The sequence below is a fragment of the Mesoplodon densirostris genome, chromosome 6 (genome assembly GCF_025265405.1).
Source record: "Mesoplodon densirostris isolate mMesDen1 chromosome 6, mMesDen1 primary haplotype, whole genome shotgun sequence".
In the NCBI taxonomy this organism is placed as follows: Eukaryota; Metazoa; Chordata; class Mammalia; order Artiodactyla; family Ziphiidae; genus Mesoplodon; species Mesoplodon densirostris.
The window spans coordinates 46,560,752-46,575,505 of NC_082666.1; the positions used below are offsets into that span (position 1 = coordinate 46,560,752).

At 40.6% G+C, this 14,754-nt stretch overlaps 1 protein-coding gene across 3 annotated transcripts in view; it reads left to right on the top strand.

The window, feature by feature from the left end:
* The window catches only part of APTX (aprataxin), a 50,630-nt gene that overhangs the window by 7,344 nt on the left and 28,532 nt on the right, over positions 1-14,754 (top strand). For all 3 annotated transcript variants that reach the window (XM_060101851.1, XM_060101847.1, XM_060101850.1), the window contains exon 2: positions 3,696-3,782. The gene's annotated coding sequence lies outside the window, so the exon portion shown is untranslated. The remainder of the gene's footprint in view (positions 1-3,695; positions 3,783-14,754) is intronic.

Below are 14,754 nucleotides of genomic sequence, written 5' to 3' on the forward strand. Positions count from 1 at the left end.
TTTACAGAAATGTTGCGAGGATAGTACAGAGAGTTCCTGTATACCTGGCACCCAGTTTTCCCTGTTGTCAGCTTCTTAATTAAAATGGTACAGTTGTCACAACTAATGAACTAAAATTGTTACATTATTATTAACAAAAGCCCATTCTTTTTTTAAATTGAGTATAGTTGACATATAATATTATATTAGTTTTAGGTGTACAACAGAATGATTTGATATTTGTATACACTGAAAAATGATCACCACAGTAAGTATAGTTACCATTCATCACCATACAAAGTTACAATTTTTTTTCCTTTTTAAAGTCCATTCTTTATTCTGATTTCCTTAGTTTTTACTTAAGGTCCCTTTTCTGTTCCAGGACCCCATCCAGAATACCACATTACTTTTAGTCATCATGTCTCTTTAGGCTTTTCTTGACTGTGACAGCTTCTCAGATTTTCTTTATTTTGGATAACCTTGACAGTTTTAAGGAGTACTGGCCAGGTGTTTTGTAGACTGTCCTTCAATATGGGTTTGTCTCATGTTTTTTTCATGGATAGGCTGGGTTTATGGCTTTTGGGGAGAAAGACCACAGAGGTAAATTGCTAGTTTCATCATGTATCCAAGGTACATACTGTGAACATGACTCATCACTGTTGATGTTGACCTTGATCACCTGGCTGAGGTAGCATTTGCCAGATTTCTCCATATTGTGAAGTTACTCTCCCCCCACCCCCGCCACCTTTTTCCATCCTGTACGCTTCAGAAGGAAGTCATATTCATCTTGATATCGTCAGCATGAAGGCATGTCTGGCACAGAGTAGTGTTTGTTGAACTTAACTGGTTCCCTGTTATTTTGTGAGTCTCACTAAAGTCCTGACAGATAATTTTCTCTGTTTTATCAATATGAAATAAAAATTAGTGAATTTGAGTAACTTCCCGAAAGTCACACATTAAGTGGTCAAATTGGAATTTGGACCCAGTCTTTCTGAATGCAAAGCCTGTGGTCTTTACCATTCTGGCTTCACAGAGACTTGTATTTACTTTGGCCATCTTCCCTAAGTACTTGTAATACAAAAGTGTCTATAGATAATGTGGTTAGATCCTTGGTTATATGGAACTTTCATTCTTCTATAATTCATCTTTTCAGTTTAAAGTTGTACTTTAGACTTCTTAGCCTCGAAAAGGGGAGACGTCTGTGCCCTGTATTGCTTGATCCAATTCCAATGGAATGTCTTCTTTTTAATTCCCTACAGAATTGTGGAGGGTGGGTTGCAGCAGGGCCATACTGGGAAAATGGATACCAGTTAGGATGCTATTACAGTAGTACAGGACTGGCTATATAATTTGTAAGACTCAGTGCAAAATGAAAACATAGGGTCCCTTGTCAAAAATTTTTGAGATGGGAATCCCCTGGCAGTCCAGTGATTAGGTCTTGGTGCTCTCACTGCCACGGCCTGGGTTCAGTCCCTGGTTGGGGAACTAAGATCCCGGAAGCCGTGCAGCACAGCCAAAAAAAAGATTATTGAGAAATTCGAGACAGTGACAGCAGAGCCTTAAACCTAGCATGGGGCTCTTCTAAGCATGAGACCCTGTGTGACTGCACATCACACAGCCATGAATCTGGCCTTGCAGTAGAAGCAGTAGGCAAAGAGGGCCAATATTAAAGCTGTGGGAGTAGGATTGGAGAAGAGTGATAATGCAAGATATTAAAGAGGTATACCTACAGGGATTGATTGATGATTAGATGAGATAGGTGAGTGGGTGGATAAAATATGGAATGTAAAGTTTCTGATGGGGTAATACTATTCACTGACACAGGAAATCAGAGGACCAGGTTAGCTTTGAGGGGAAAATAATGAGTTCAATTTTAAACATATTAACAACCGAGTGTGGATATTCAGGCAACACTTGGATATACAAGTATTCATAGAAAAAGAGCAGGAGGATACAATCAGAACTGATAGTACTTACTTATCTCTGATGTTGAGGACCAGGGTGGAGGGTGGCCACTGGGTGGGGACTTTAACCTTTTAAAGAAAGTATTCATGTATTTCTTGTATAACTGAGAAATAATATTTTTATTCATGAAAATCAAGTCACAAAGTATTGTGTTTGTAAGAGAAATGGATTGAATCTGAAAGCACAAGTTTGCAAAAGTTTATACAAGTAAAAAGAGAGGCATTTATGAAAGAAATAGATTTGCAGCTGCATATTTTCTGTTGCCAGTAATACGATACACATTCAAAATAGGCTGTTAGTTTACTATTCTTTAATTTTTTTGTTGAGCACTCACAATCTATTGGTTGTTCTACAGGGTGTATAATTTTAAAAATTTACATAAAATTTTACTCTTAATTTGTATCTCTGTGTGATCTTGGGAAAATTACCAAGCTTCTCTGAGTATAGTTTCTTTATTGGTAAAGTAGAGACGAAACTAACTTTACTGGGAATGTGAGAATTAAATAGGATTATAAGTGAAAGTTCTTTGTAAACTCTAAATTTTGTAAATTCCTACCCTTCAGCTCTGCACCCTTCTTAGTGAGCCTCCCATCTCCTTCCCAGTTTCATCTCCAACAGCCTACCTTCTCAACTCATTTTCTCACCACCTCCTGAACATCGTTTGTACTCTTCTGCTTCCTTAACTTTGGTCTCATTCATTTGTTTAATCAACAAGTGTGTATTGAGCATCTCACCTGCCTCGAGGCTTTGTTTAAATATCACCTTCTCAATGAAGCCTACGGTGTCTACCCTATTCAAAATCACAATCTGCTCTTCCTCTTTAGCACTCCCAATCCCCCTTAACTTTTTTATATAACTTCACACTCATGACACAACAAATTACTTACCTATTGTCTCTTCCCGCTATACCCTCTTCCCAATAGAAGTAAAGTTTCATTTAGATAGAGATCTTTGTCTGTTTTGTTTTATGATGTATCCCAGGCATATAGAACACTGCCTGGTACAGAGTAGGTACTCAATACAAGTTTATGGAATGAGTGAATGAATGAATATGCATCGTGCCAGACTTTAAGCCAGGCACCAGGTAGATAGTTGTGAAGAAGCAGAGATGGTTCCTGCCCTCATGGAACATCCAGCTTAACACTATAGTGGTTTTTCTGCTTGCTTGGGCTGCCCTCCTGCAGGAAATGTCAGTGACTAATTGCTGAGTTCAGAGTAGCCTTTCTGCTCAGCAGTGAGCAATTTTCAGATAATTTTGCTTAAAAAAATTCTGATAGAAAGGAAGAGGGGGGAAAATAGCAATGCATTTTCTTTAGTCATTCTAAGTTAAAAGTCAACAATTTTCCCCAATGCAAGGCAGAACAGTATCCTCTTTAAAGCGCCAGGCCTTATAGATTGTTGAAAGAGGTCATGGAGTATAGCTAGTTTACTTTTTCGTTCTTTCTTTTTAACCTGAAGAAAGATAGTTGTAATTTTTCATGCCATTGAAAATGAAAAGATGTGCAGTAAACATGTTTATTGCTGTCTTTTTGTAAATTGTGAAATGCTTCATCCATGAGATCTTGACCTATTTCTTCAGGTCCTCTATATACAGTTGGTCAATATGAGTTTTTATATTGCTAGAACTCTTTTTTAAGAAAAGAGGGGAAAAAAGAGCTCAAATTGAGTGTATTTAAAAATAATCTGCTGACCCAGCACACATAAAACAATGTGTCAGCAGCTATTCTTTCTCTCACTCTGTTCTCATACAGGCAATCGCACAATCCATGGACCATCCAAGGCTGGGGGGCCTACCTGCAAGATGGAATAAAGAATTAAGGAATAACACTGCTGCACAGGTATGCAACTGAACTAAATGATTTTTAATATCCCTTCCACATGGAGACTATCGATCTTGATAATTTAAACTCCCAAATCCTGTTTGTCCTCATTTATTTGAATAATCCAGTTGATAACATTTTGTGTATATATGTCTTCTAAATAACTATTTTAATTCTTCATCTCACTTTGCTATCAAATATCTTCTAACTTAAGTTTGATATCCCACCTTAATTTCTTTCTCTGCATGTAAATTCTGATGTAAATATGAATTATTTTTGCTCATGATCTTTTTGTCAGAAAAAATTGATGAAATGAAACTCTTGTGGAAGTAGCCTCAATCTATTGTAAAAGATTTCTGTGGTGTCCCATGAACCCATGATAGGATGTAAAAAATTTACTCTGCCAGATTTTTATTATCGTCTTGCACTAGGTAACAACTTAACTTTGTTTAACAATTGTTGCATTGTGAATAAACTCTACAAGATCCTCAACAAAACAAAGAACAATACAAAATAAGAATTCAGCTCAAGCAATGACCCCTATGCAAGGTCTCCTCTAATGCTTTTGACTGATTTATAAGACCTCTTGTGTGCTAACATCACCCTGTAGATACACTTCTATCATAGCATTTATGTAAATGTATATAATGTATTATAAACATTGATGCCAATGTCTTTTAGAAAGTGTTCATAGACATTTCCAAGGATACAAGAAAAATCTCTGAAACAAAAAAATCACACACACACACACACACACACACACACGATGCCATAAATTAAAAGTGCAGAGAAGAAATAAAAACATGGCTAGAGACAAAATAGAGCCAGGGACAAAGCTAAAAATGCAGATAGGAATGACTTTCACATTTGCTACAGCTGGGCCATGAATTTGTCTCTAAGCTGACAGCCTCATTGGTCCTACAATTTGTGGTGTCCCTAGGTAAAAAACAAACCTGTTACTCTAGGTAAAAAACAAACCTGTTACCCAGAATTGAGATCAGATTGGACTGTCTCCCAGGGATGCTCATGAAGAGAACATTATGTTATATGAGGAGCAGTGTCCTTGACAGCATCCCTGACAGGGTGTCTAGTTCACAAGGGTGCCTCTTACAGCCTGATGGCAGCACACCAAAAAGGGATTCATGGGTTAAAGCACTGTTTCTGAGGTGGAGCACTCTCAGTGATCATGGCTTCACAACATTTTATTTCTCACACCTAGTACAGTTATTGGCATATAGCAGGTGTCAAAAAGTATTTGTTGAGTGAATGTCAAATGGAGAAGACATAGTTCAAAGGCTCCCTCTAAAAGGCCCCTCTGATTACCAAGACCTAACGTCCTGCTCCCCAACTCTGCACCCCTTTTTAGCTATCAAGCGATGCAGTTATGAAATATTTCTTCTACTGTTGGGGTAAATTGCCATTTCAGTTTTAATATTAAACTTATCATGTCTTCTCCAAATAGGGGAGTGAGGCTGGGCCATTTGTGTGTGGGTGTACACACTTGCTGGTGGTGGTAGTGGTAGTTTTGGGTCAAGAAAGTACTCATCAAACTGGGAGGTCAGTTTGCTAGTGACCTTCACAGTGCTACTGGCTTAGATCCAGACTCCCACATCCAGGCTGTTCTTCAGAGCAGAGGCAGAGTTGGTGATGGTGCCACATTGGGCCTTTGTCATTGGTCTGTGTGCTGAGCATAAGGAAGACCCAGTAACAAGTCACAGGGGCACTGGCTTTAAAAGAGACTCAGTGCTGAGCTAGCAGCTCCTGACTCAGGGCTCCTTATAGTCCTGTAGGGTGACTGGGGTTGAGCTGAGCTCACAAGTTGGAGTTCAGTCACTTTAGCTGGCAGAGTTAGAGGCTTGGGTTAGGCCCTGGTATAAGGGTTTTTCTTCCTGGTGTGTGTCACCATCTCTCATTCCTGTCTGTCATCTTCTTGTTGTCATTGACGTTGTAAAGGTGTTTTAGAGCAGGAACGCGGTCCCTCTGTGCAGCTTTCCACCTGCATAATCACAGGGGTGTCTTCATCATGATGAGGGAACTCTTCATCTTCTGGTGTGAAACCTTTCCTTGTTCTTGCTTCAACAGCAATGACACTGCCAGGGCTAGGACAGGAAACTGGGAGGGGCAGTGCAGTGGCAAAGAATATAGACTCTGGAAGCTGACTCCCTGGGTTTGAATCCTGGTCCCGTGACAAACAAGTTACTTATTCTTTCTGTGCCTCAGTTTCCTCATCTGTAAAAAAGGATAATAATGGAACCAAGCTCATAGGGTTATTGTGAGGACTAAATTTGATGATACATGTAAATTGCTTAGAATAGTGTCTACATGTAGTAAACATTATATAATAATGTTTGCTCATAATAATAATAAAATAACAAGTATTACTGTCCTATTCGAACAGAAGAACTAATATAGCTAGTAAATCAACATAATATTGACTTACTAAAATATTGATTGAGTGCCTACTATGTGGTAGGGTCTTTTCTAGGTCATTGAAACAATGTTGACCATGATAGACATAACCCTCATGGAGCTTACAGATGAATGGGGCTGCAGACGTTAAACTAACAATTACACCAGTATAATTAATTGTACACCAGCATCTCTCTTATTAGGGAAGTTGAACCTTGACCCAGGGTTCAGGCATTTTAGTCTTAAGAATTCCAACATACAGTAGAAAACAGCACCTCTTTTTTTTTTTTTTTAAAAGAGTGTTCTTGTTATCTCATGCTGTATGACAAAATGCCCCCCACATTGGTGGCTTAAAATAACAACAGTAATTTACTTGCTCAAAATTCTGCAATTAGAGCAAGGTTTATCAGAGATAGCTCCTGTTTGTTCTGTGTGGTGACTACTGAGATTGCTCAACTAGGGCTGGAGGGTCCATCCAAGCTGGATCACTCACATACTGTCTGTTGGCTGGGAGCTTATCTGGGGCTGTTGACCAGGACCCCAGTACTCCTTCATAGGATCTCTTCATGTGGCTAAGTTGGGCTTCTCACAGCCTGGCAGCTGGGTTCTGAAGAGAAGCACCCCGAAAAGATAGGCCACAATGTGCAGGCACTTATCAAGGCTCTGCTCACATCCTACTTCTTCTTCTTCTTTTTTTTTTTTTGCAGTACGCAGGCCTCTCACTGTTGCGGCCTCTCCCATTGTGGAGCACAGGCTCTGGACGCGCAGGCTCAGTGGCCATGGCTCACGGGCCCAGCCGCTCCGCGGCATGTGGGATCTTCCCGGACCGGGGCACGAACCTGTGTCCCCTGCATTGGCAGGCGGACTCTCAACCACTGTGCCACCAGGGAAGCCCTCACATCCTACTTCTTAATGTCCCTTTGGCCAAAGCCAGTTCCTTGGCCAAGACCAGAGTCAGTGTGGGAGGGGACTATACAAGGGCAAGAATTCTGAGAGGGGAGAATCAATAGGGTGTAGAAAAGTAATAGACTGCCATAGAGAGAAAGACTAAATCTATATTTTCTAAAAATTTTTTTTGTCCTTTCTTCTCCTTAATCGCGTATGCCATATCCCCTATCTCTGAGACATCAGGGAGAAGTCACATATGTGGGAAGTGAGGTCTCTTCTGTATTGAAAGTCCTTTGGAGAGTGGTTAAAAACTTCTGTTACAGGCCATATAATTTAGGCCAATATTATTCTATGTTAAATAGATGTTTTACTCTCATTGAAAGTATGGTGAAGAAAGAAAGAGTAAATTTAATTAAACTGTGTTATTTTGATATGCAGAGCTGGATCTTTGCTAGTGAAAAGAGTGACAAAGTAGGAGGGTCCCAGGGTTGTCTGAATAGTGTAAAAGTATAGACATACAAATATGTTGTCAAGAGGAGCCAAACCACAGTCAGGAAAATGCCACTGGGCATCCAGTCTGAAGTATAGTGAGAAAGACAAATGGGAGAAATCGCAGGTAGGTCAGTATCTGAAGGACACGGACAAGTTCAGGAGAGCAGAAGAGCTCAAAAGTGAGTCTTTGAAAGCTGAGTATGTGCTGGAACTGAGCTCCCAGCACTGAAAGTTCCTTAAAGGGAGGGGCTGGGTCTGGCTTGTTGCCTTCTCTGTCCTCAACACCTAGCTCACTGCCAAATACAGAGGACGCACTCCAAGCGATTGTTGAATGGATATAGACATTGAGGTTTGAAGAAACTGCAGGTTGTAAACCATTCCCTCTCTTTAAGATCCTGGTGCCATAAAATAATTAGAATGACTCTTTAAAAAACATGTACCCTTTAAAAAATATGTCACTCTGTGGTGGTTGGAGGTGGCGGGGCTCAAAAAGTCATTCCTCTGATTAAAATCCTTTGATGGCTTCCCTTCCCACCTAGATATCTACATGGCTTCCTTTGTTCTTTTAGGTCTGTACTCAAAAAAAAGCCTTCCACAATAAACAAAATATCCTCATCACTTTCTATCCTGCTTTTTCTTTATAACGTTTATCCCCACATGACCCATATATTTCTTCTTTTTTTAAAAAATTTATTTAATTTATTAATTTTTGACAGCGTTGGGTCTTCGTTGCTACACGTGGGCTTTCTCTAATTGTGGCGAGCAGGGGCTACTCTTCGTTGCGGTGCGCGGGCTTCTCATTGCGGTGGCTTCTCTTGTTGTGGAACACAGGCTCTAGGTGCGTGGGCTTCAGTAGTTGTGGCACGTGGACTCAGTAGTTGTGGCTTATGGATTCTAGAGGGCAGGCTCAGTAGTTGTGCCACATGGGCTTAGTTACTCTGCGCATGTGGGATCTTCCCGGACCAGGGATTGAACCATGTCCCCTGCATTGGCACACGGATTCTTAACTACTGCGCTACCAGGGAAGTCCCTATCCGTATATTTCTTTTTTATGGTCTGCTTCTCCCCACTAGATTGTAAGCTCCTTGAAAGCAGGAGCTTTGTTTTCTTCACTGTGGTATAGGCCCTGGCACCTAAAACAATGCCTGACATGTAGAAGCTACTCAAAAATACTTGTTGAATGAATGAAAAAATGTACCAAGCAATGGAAAGTTAGAGCTTCTCTGATTTCATCTGGCTAGAGGCCAAGACCCTGGAGAATCTTGGCCTTTAATGGGATGCAAGTGTCCATGTGGGCTCCTAAATCCACGTCCCTCCTACTTGACCAGAGGGAAGAACTGATCTTGACAATGTCAGGAGCCCAGGCCCTCCTGTTCTGGAGTTACTGTTAACTCTGTGTAATTGTGAGGTTGAGGGCCTGGATAGTACAAGATTCATATGGTTTGGGAATGGTACCAAGGGCAGCTGCATCAGTCTTTAAGTTAGCTAGAGTACTTTTCCAGCTTCCAACCAGAGAACCTTGACTGAACGGGTTCAAAAAATTGAAAGAAACTCCCTGTGTTGGGTATGTGGATAGGCAAGGAAAAAGTGGTAGATAGGATTATGAGAGATAGATAACATCTCGTTCAAAAGTAAGACTAAAAGTTACTGAGTTTAGTCAGATTTGTGTTTTGAAATATTTTCTCTAGTTGCATGTAAATGGATTGGAGGGGGCTGGAGTGAATTAGGGAGAAAATAAGGAAGAACATTCCAGAGGAAATAGCATGAACATCAAGGAATGCAATAGAGTATTACAGCTGTGCCAGGGCTTAGCAGGGATAGCTCATCTATCTCTCTAGAGTACTGAGGAGGAGGGGGTGGAAGGGTAAGAAGTTCAGCATTGCTCGTACAAGGCTGGCAATGAAGAGATGGTAGAAGGTAAGCAGGATAAGTTAGAATTAGTATGTTTATAAGAAATTTTAGAAGAGACCACCACAACATCTGCAATTTACACAAATAAGAATCGGTGAATTGAAATGAAAGTTCTAACAGGAACCATCAATAGTATGAATGTTAGTCCTTGGGATTACAGTGATGATCCCCTAAACTCTTGCAAAGTTAGATTCTTGAGAGAGTTAAGCTATGAACTCAACACATAGTGGGAGAGGTTAACTAGTATTGAAAGTAGGAGTTGAAAACAAAGTGTAAATTATAGGTGGAAAATTTTAAAGTTAATTGCAGGGTATAGTTCATGGATACATTAGCATGTTTACTCTGATGTATAGAACAACTTCTCTACTGGTGCGTCAATTATGGGTGTGACTCTAAGAATTTAAAAAGATTATCATTAAAAACTTAATCAGAAATGACATAGCTATTTCACCATAAAACCTAATGTCAAAAAGGTAATATTCACAGAAACACGGTCAAGTTTCTCATGAAAAATTTTAAAATATTTTATTTGGATATTTAGCCAGAATCAATGTTATTTTCTCAAATGGTCTATTTTAAATTTTTATCACATATAATTATAAAGAAAATATAATGATTTTTTTTCACCAAGTTCCTCATAGACCTTAAGGTGACCCCAGTATGATCTGCATATATAATTTTATCTTTGCGTCGTGACATCAAAAAGTTGGGAAGCAGTAGGAGTTACTAACTTACCAAAAAAAGAGAAATAAAATATCATTAGAAAATATTCAGGGACTTCCCTGGTGGCACAGTGGTTAAGAATCCACCTGCCAATGAGGGGACACGGGTTCTAGCCCTGGTCTGGGAAGATTCCACATGCCACGGAGCAACTAAGCCCGTGCACCACAACTACTGAGCCTGCGCTCTAGAGCCTGTGAGCCACAACTACTGAGCCCGTGTGCCACAACTACTGAAGCCTGCGTGCCTAGAGCCTGTGCTCTGCAACAAGAGAAGCCACCGCAATGAGAAGCCCACGCACCACAACAAAGAGTAGCCCCTGCTCGCTGCAACTAGAGAAAAGCCCGCACGCAGCAATGAAGACCCAATGCGGCCAAAAACAAACAAACAAACAAACAAATAAATAAAATATTCAGCAGGAGTGTGTAGGTTGTATTCCCCCAGAAGCATACACAAGGCAAGGATTTGAGTGCAGTTAGTTTGTTTAGGAGATGATAGCAGGAAGCATCAGTAGGGGAGTGGAGAAGTGAGACAGGGATGGGAGGGAAGCAGTACCTGTGGGTTAATGCACAGGTTACCCCTCTAGACAACTGGGGCTGGAGAGCCTCTGGGAGACAGAGTAGTTTATGCTTCAAAGTTGTTTCACCCCAGGGGTGTGGAAACAAGTTTACCCATTCACTTCTTTACATCATTTTCACTACTCCCAGGAGTGTAAATCCCATCCCTTCTGGCCTGTATGCAGTCAGAGAAGGCTCTTGGGGCCAGAGGAAGCCTTCAGGCAGAGTCGTAGGTACTTGCAGTGAGAAGTTTTTGGATATGTGAAAGATGCAACTACATGTGTAGCTCACTAGGTTTTGGTCCTATCCCCACTAAGTGACTTTTATTATTTGCCATCTGACCTAGGCTGGCCTACAGAGAAGAATATGTCTTGTCTTATCCAGTTGCTACTGCCTCCAAAATAGCTCTTAAATCAGTCCACTTCTGTATTCTTGTCCAGGCTGCCAACATCCTTTGTGCTACATCAGTAAACTCCTAACTGCTCTCAGCCTTTCTGTTCTCATCCTCCCCTCCAATCCGTTCTTCTTCACAGCAGCCACAGTAATCTTCATAAAATGAGAATCAAATAATGTTGCTCCCTGGCTAACTCTTTAGGGTTTTTTCATTGACTATAGGATGAGCTTACATACAGTTCCTGAATGGTTTACTATCTGACCCTCACTCATATATCACCGTTTTCCTCTTACAATCTACTCTTGAGCTCCATTGAATTTCTGTCATGCCTGAAAGAATATGCTAAAAGCCCTACTGTAGGGCTTTTGTACATGCCCTTTCCTCAGTCTAGATTATAGACCTAGAATATTCTTCTACCAAGTTTTGTCTGTTTCATTTTCATCTTTCTGGACTCAGTTTAATTGTCTTTTCCTTAGATAGGTCTTTCCTGACACCCCTCCCCAACCCCTCCCACTCTACCCTCTCTCCTGCAACAAACAAACAAACAAAATTTCCTAGCTATATTTTCTCTCAGAACTTTGTATTTTTCCTTTTGAGAAAATCTCTGAACCAGACCACTGCAGCCTCCCCAGGTTGGTCCTCTGGTTCCAACTGCCTTTCCCTTAGACCAGGAGTCTCAAAGTATCAAAGAAAGAAGGGCCTTTAAGGGACGGGACAGGTTACATAAATGAGTGGGTGGAGACAATGGCAACTAGAGAGCACTTGGCAGCCACTCCAATTCCAACTATTTGTTGCCAGAATTTGCTGGATTTCTTGATTTTTTTCCCAGGACACCAAGAATCCTGATTTTCATGCAAGATTTTCTAATTTCTAACTGTTATAATTAAAAAAATTACTCCCCCTGAGCAAAATAGCCAAAACAATCTTGGAAAAAGGAAAAAAAACCCAACAAAGTTGGAGGTCTCACACCTCCTGATTTAAAAAGTTATTACAAAGCTACAGTAATCAAAACAGGGTGGTACTGGACCAATGGAATAGAATAGAAAGCCCAGAAATAAACCCTTGCATATGTAGTCAAATGATTTTCAACAAGTATTCCAAGACCATTCAATGGAGGCAAGACAGTGTTTTCAACAAATTGTGTTGGGAAAACTGGATATCCACATGCAAAAGGATGATGTTGGATGCTTACTTTATACCATAAAAAAAAAAACTCAAAATGGATCAAAGACCTAAATGTGAGACCTAAAACTGTAACACATAGGGGAAAAGCATCCAATGATTTCTTGGATATGGTACCAAAAGCATAGGCAGCAAGTGTAAAAATAGATAAATTGGACTACATCAAAATTAAAAACTTCTGGGGCTTCCCTGGTGGTGCAGTGGTTAAGAATCTGCCTGCCAATTCAGGGGACACGGGTTCGAGCCCTGGTCCGGGAAGATCCCACATGCCGCAGAGCAACTAAGCCTGTGCACCAGAACTACTGAGCCTGCTGCAATGAGAAGCCTGCGCACCACAACGAAGAGTAGCTCCCGCTCACCGCAACTAGAGAAAGCCTGCACGCAACAACAAAGACCCAACGCAGCCCCCGCAAAAAAAATAAAAAAAATAAAAAAATAAAAAAAACCTTCTGTGCAGGGCACAGTTGACAGGGTGAAAAGGCAACCTATGAAATGGGAAAAAATATTTGCAAGTCATATATCTGATAAGGGGTTAATATCCAGAAGATTAAAAGAACTTCTACAATGCAACAACAGTAAACTAACATGATTAAAAAATGGGCAAAGGAGTTGAATAGATATTTCTCTAAAGAAGATATACAAATGGCCAAAAAACATATGGAAAGATGCTCAACTTCGCTAATCGTTAGAGAAATGCACATCAAAGCCACAATGAGATATCACCTTACCTTACACCCATTAGGATGACTGCTATTAAAAGAAAAAAAACCCAAATCAGAAAATAACAAGTGTTGGCAAGAATGTAGAGAAATTGGAACCCTTGTGCACTGCTGGTGGGAATGTAAAATGGTGCAGCCGCTATGGAAAACAGTAGGTGGTCCCTTAAAATATTAAAAACAGAATTATGAATCAGCAATCCCAATTTTGGGTATATATACAAAATAATTGAAGGCAGGATCTCAAAGAGATACTTGTACAACGATGTTCACAGCAGCCTTATTCATAATAGCCAAAAGGTGGAAGCAGATGAATAGTGTGGTGTATACGTGCAATGGAATGTTTTTTAACCTTGAAAAGGAAAGAGGTTTTGACACTTACAAGTGAATTAACCTTGAGGACATTATGCTAAGTGAAATACGCCAGTCACAAAAAGACAAATACTGTATGATTTCACTTACATGAGGTATCTGGAGTGGTCAAACTCATTGTAACTTAAAGTAGAATGGTGGCTGCCAGGGGTTGGGGGCGGAGGAAATGGGGAGTTGTTTGAGTTTTGGTTTTCAAGCTTAAAAAGTTCTGAGAGGCTTCCCTGGTGGTGCAGTGGTTAAGGATCCGCCTGCCAGTGCAGGGGACACGGGTTCGAGCCCTGGTCCGGGAAGATCCCACATGCCGCGGAGCAACTAAGCCCGTGCGCCACAACTGCTGAGCCCGCGTGCCTAGAGCCCGTGCTCCACAAAAAGGGAAGGCACCGCAATAAGAAGCCCGTGCACTGCAACGAAGAGTAGCCCCCACTCACGGCAACTAGATAAAGCCCGCGTGCAGCAACGAAGACCCAACGCAATCAAAAAAAAAAAAAAAAAGTTCTGGAGATAGGTTTCACTACAATGTGAATATTCTTAACACTACTGAACTGTACACTTAAAAACACTTAAGAGGGTAAGTTTTATGTTATTTGTATTTTGCCACAATTAAAAATTGAAAAAAAATTTTTATTTGAAAAAAAGAAAACCAAACCAAACAAAAAATCCCCAAAACTCTGAGTATACTAACAAAACACATTTATCACAGTGTGTGGTTTGAAGCCTTTGCCTTCCATCAGTGAATTTCAAATCTAAGCATGTACAATATTAGGATAACCTGGTGGGCTTGTTAAACATATTGCTGGGCCTCGCCCCCCAGAGTTTCTGAATCAGTAAGCCTGGGGCGAGGACTGAGAATTTGCATTTCTAACAAGTTCCCAAGTGTTTTGAGGCTAGTGCTACTGATCCAAGGATTATACTTTGAGGGCTACTGCATTAGATAATACCACAGGCTTATTCTCTATTAATCTCTATATATGTGTTTGTGATAAATCTTTGGTTTTGGAGTCCTTGAAAATTTTGTGCCTGCCATGCCCTGAAGCCGTGCATTATGCCATGTGACCCTGCTTCTTGGGCCGGTAGTATGCTAGACATAATAGGCTGGGCATTTTTTGCACAGTATATGTTGAATAATCCAATTAGAATAATCCAATCCAGTTTTGAATGCAAGACACAACATAGGCAGGTAGGTTGAAGTAGAGGCTAAGAGAAGCTTAATTCTGAGGAAATAACTGGTCAGGTCACCAGAATAGCCTCTCTTTACCTCGAGCAATGTGAACCACATTCCACTGCCATGAGGCCTGTGTGGCCGCTGAGAAGCTTCCTGTTCTCCACTTACTGGTGTGACCCTAATATAA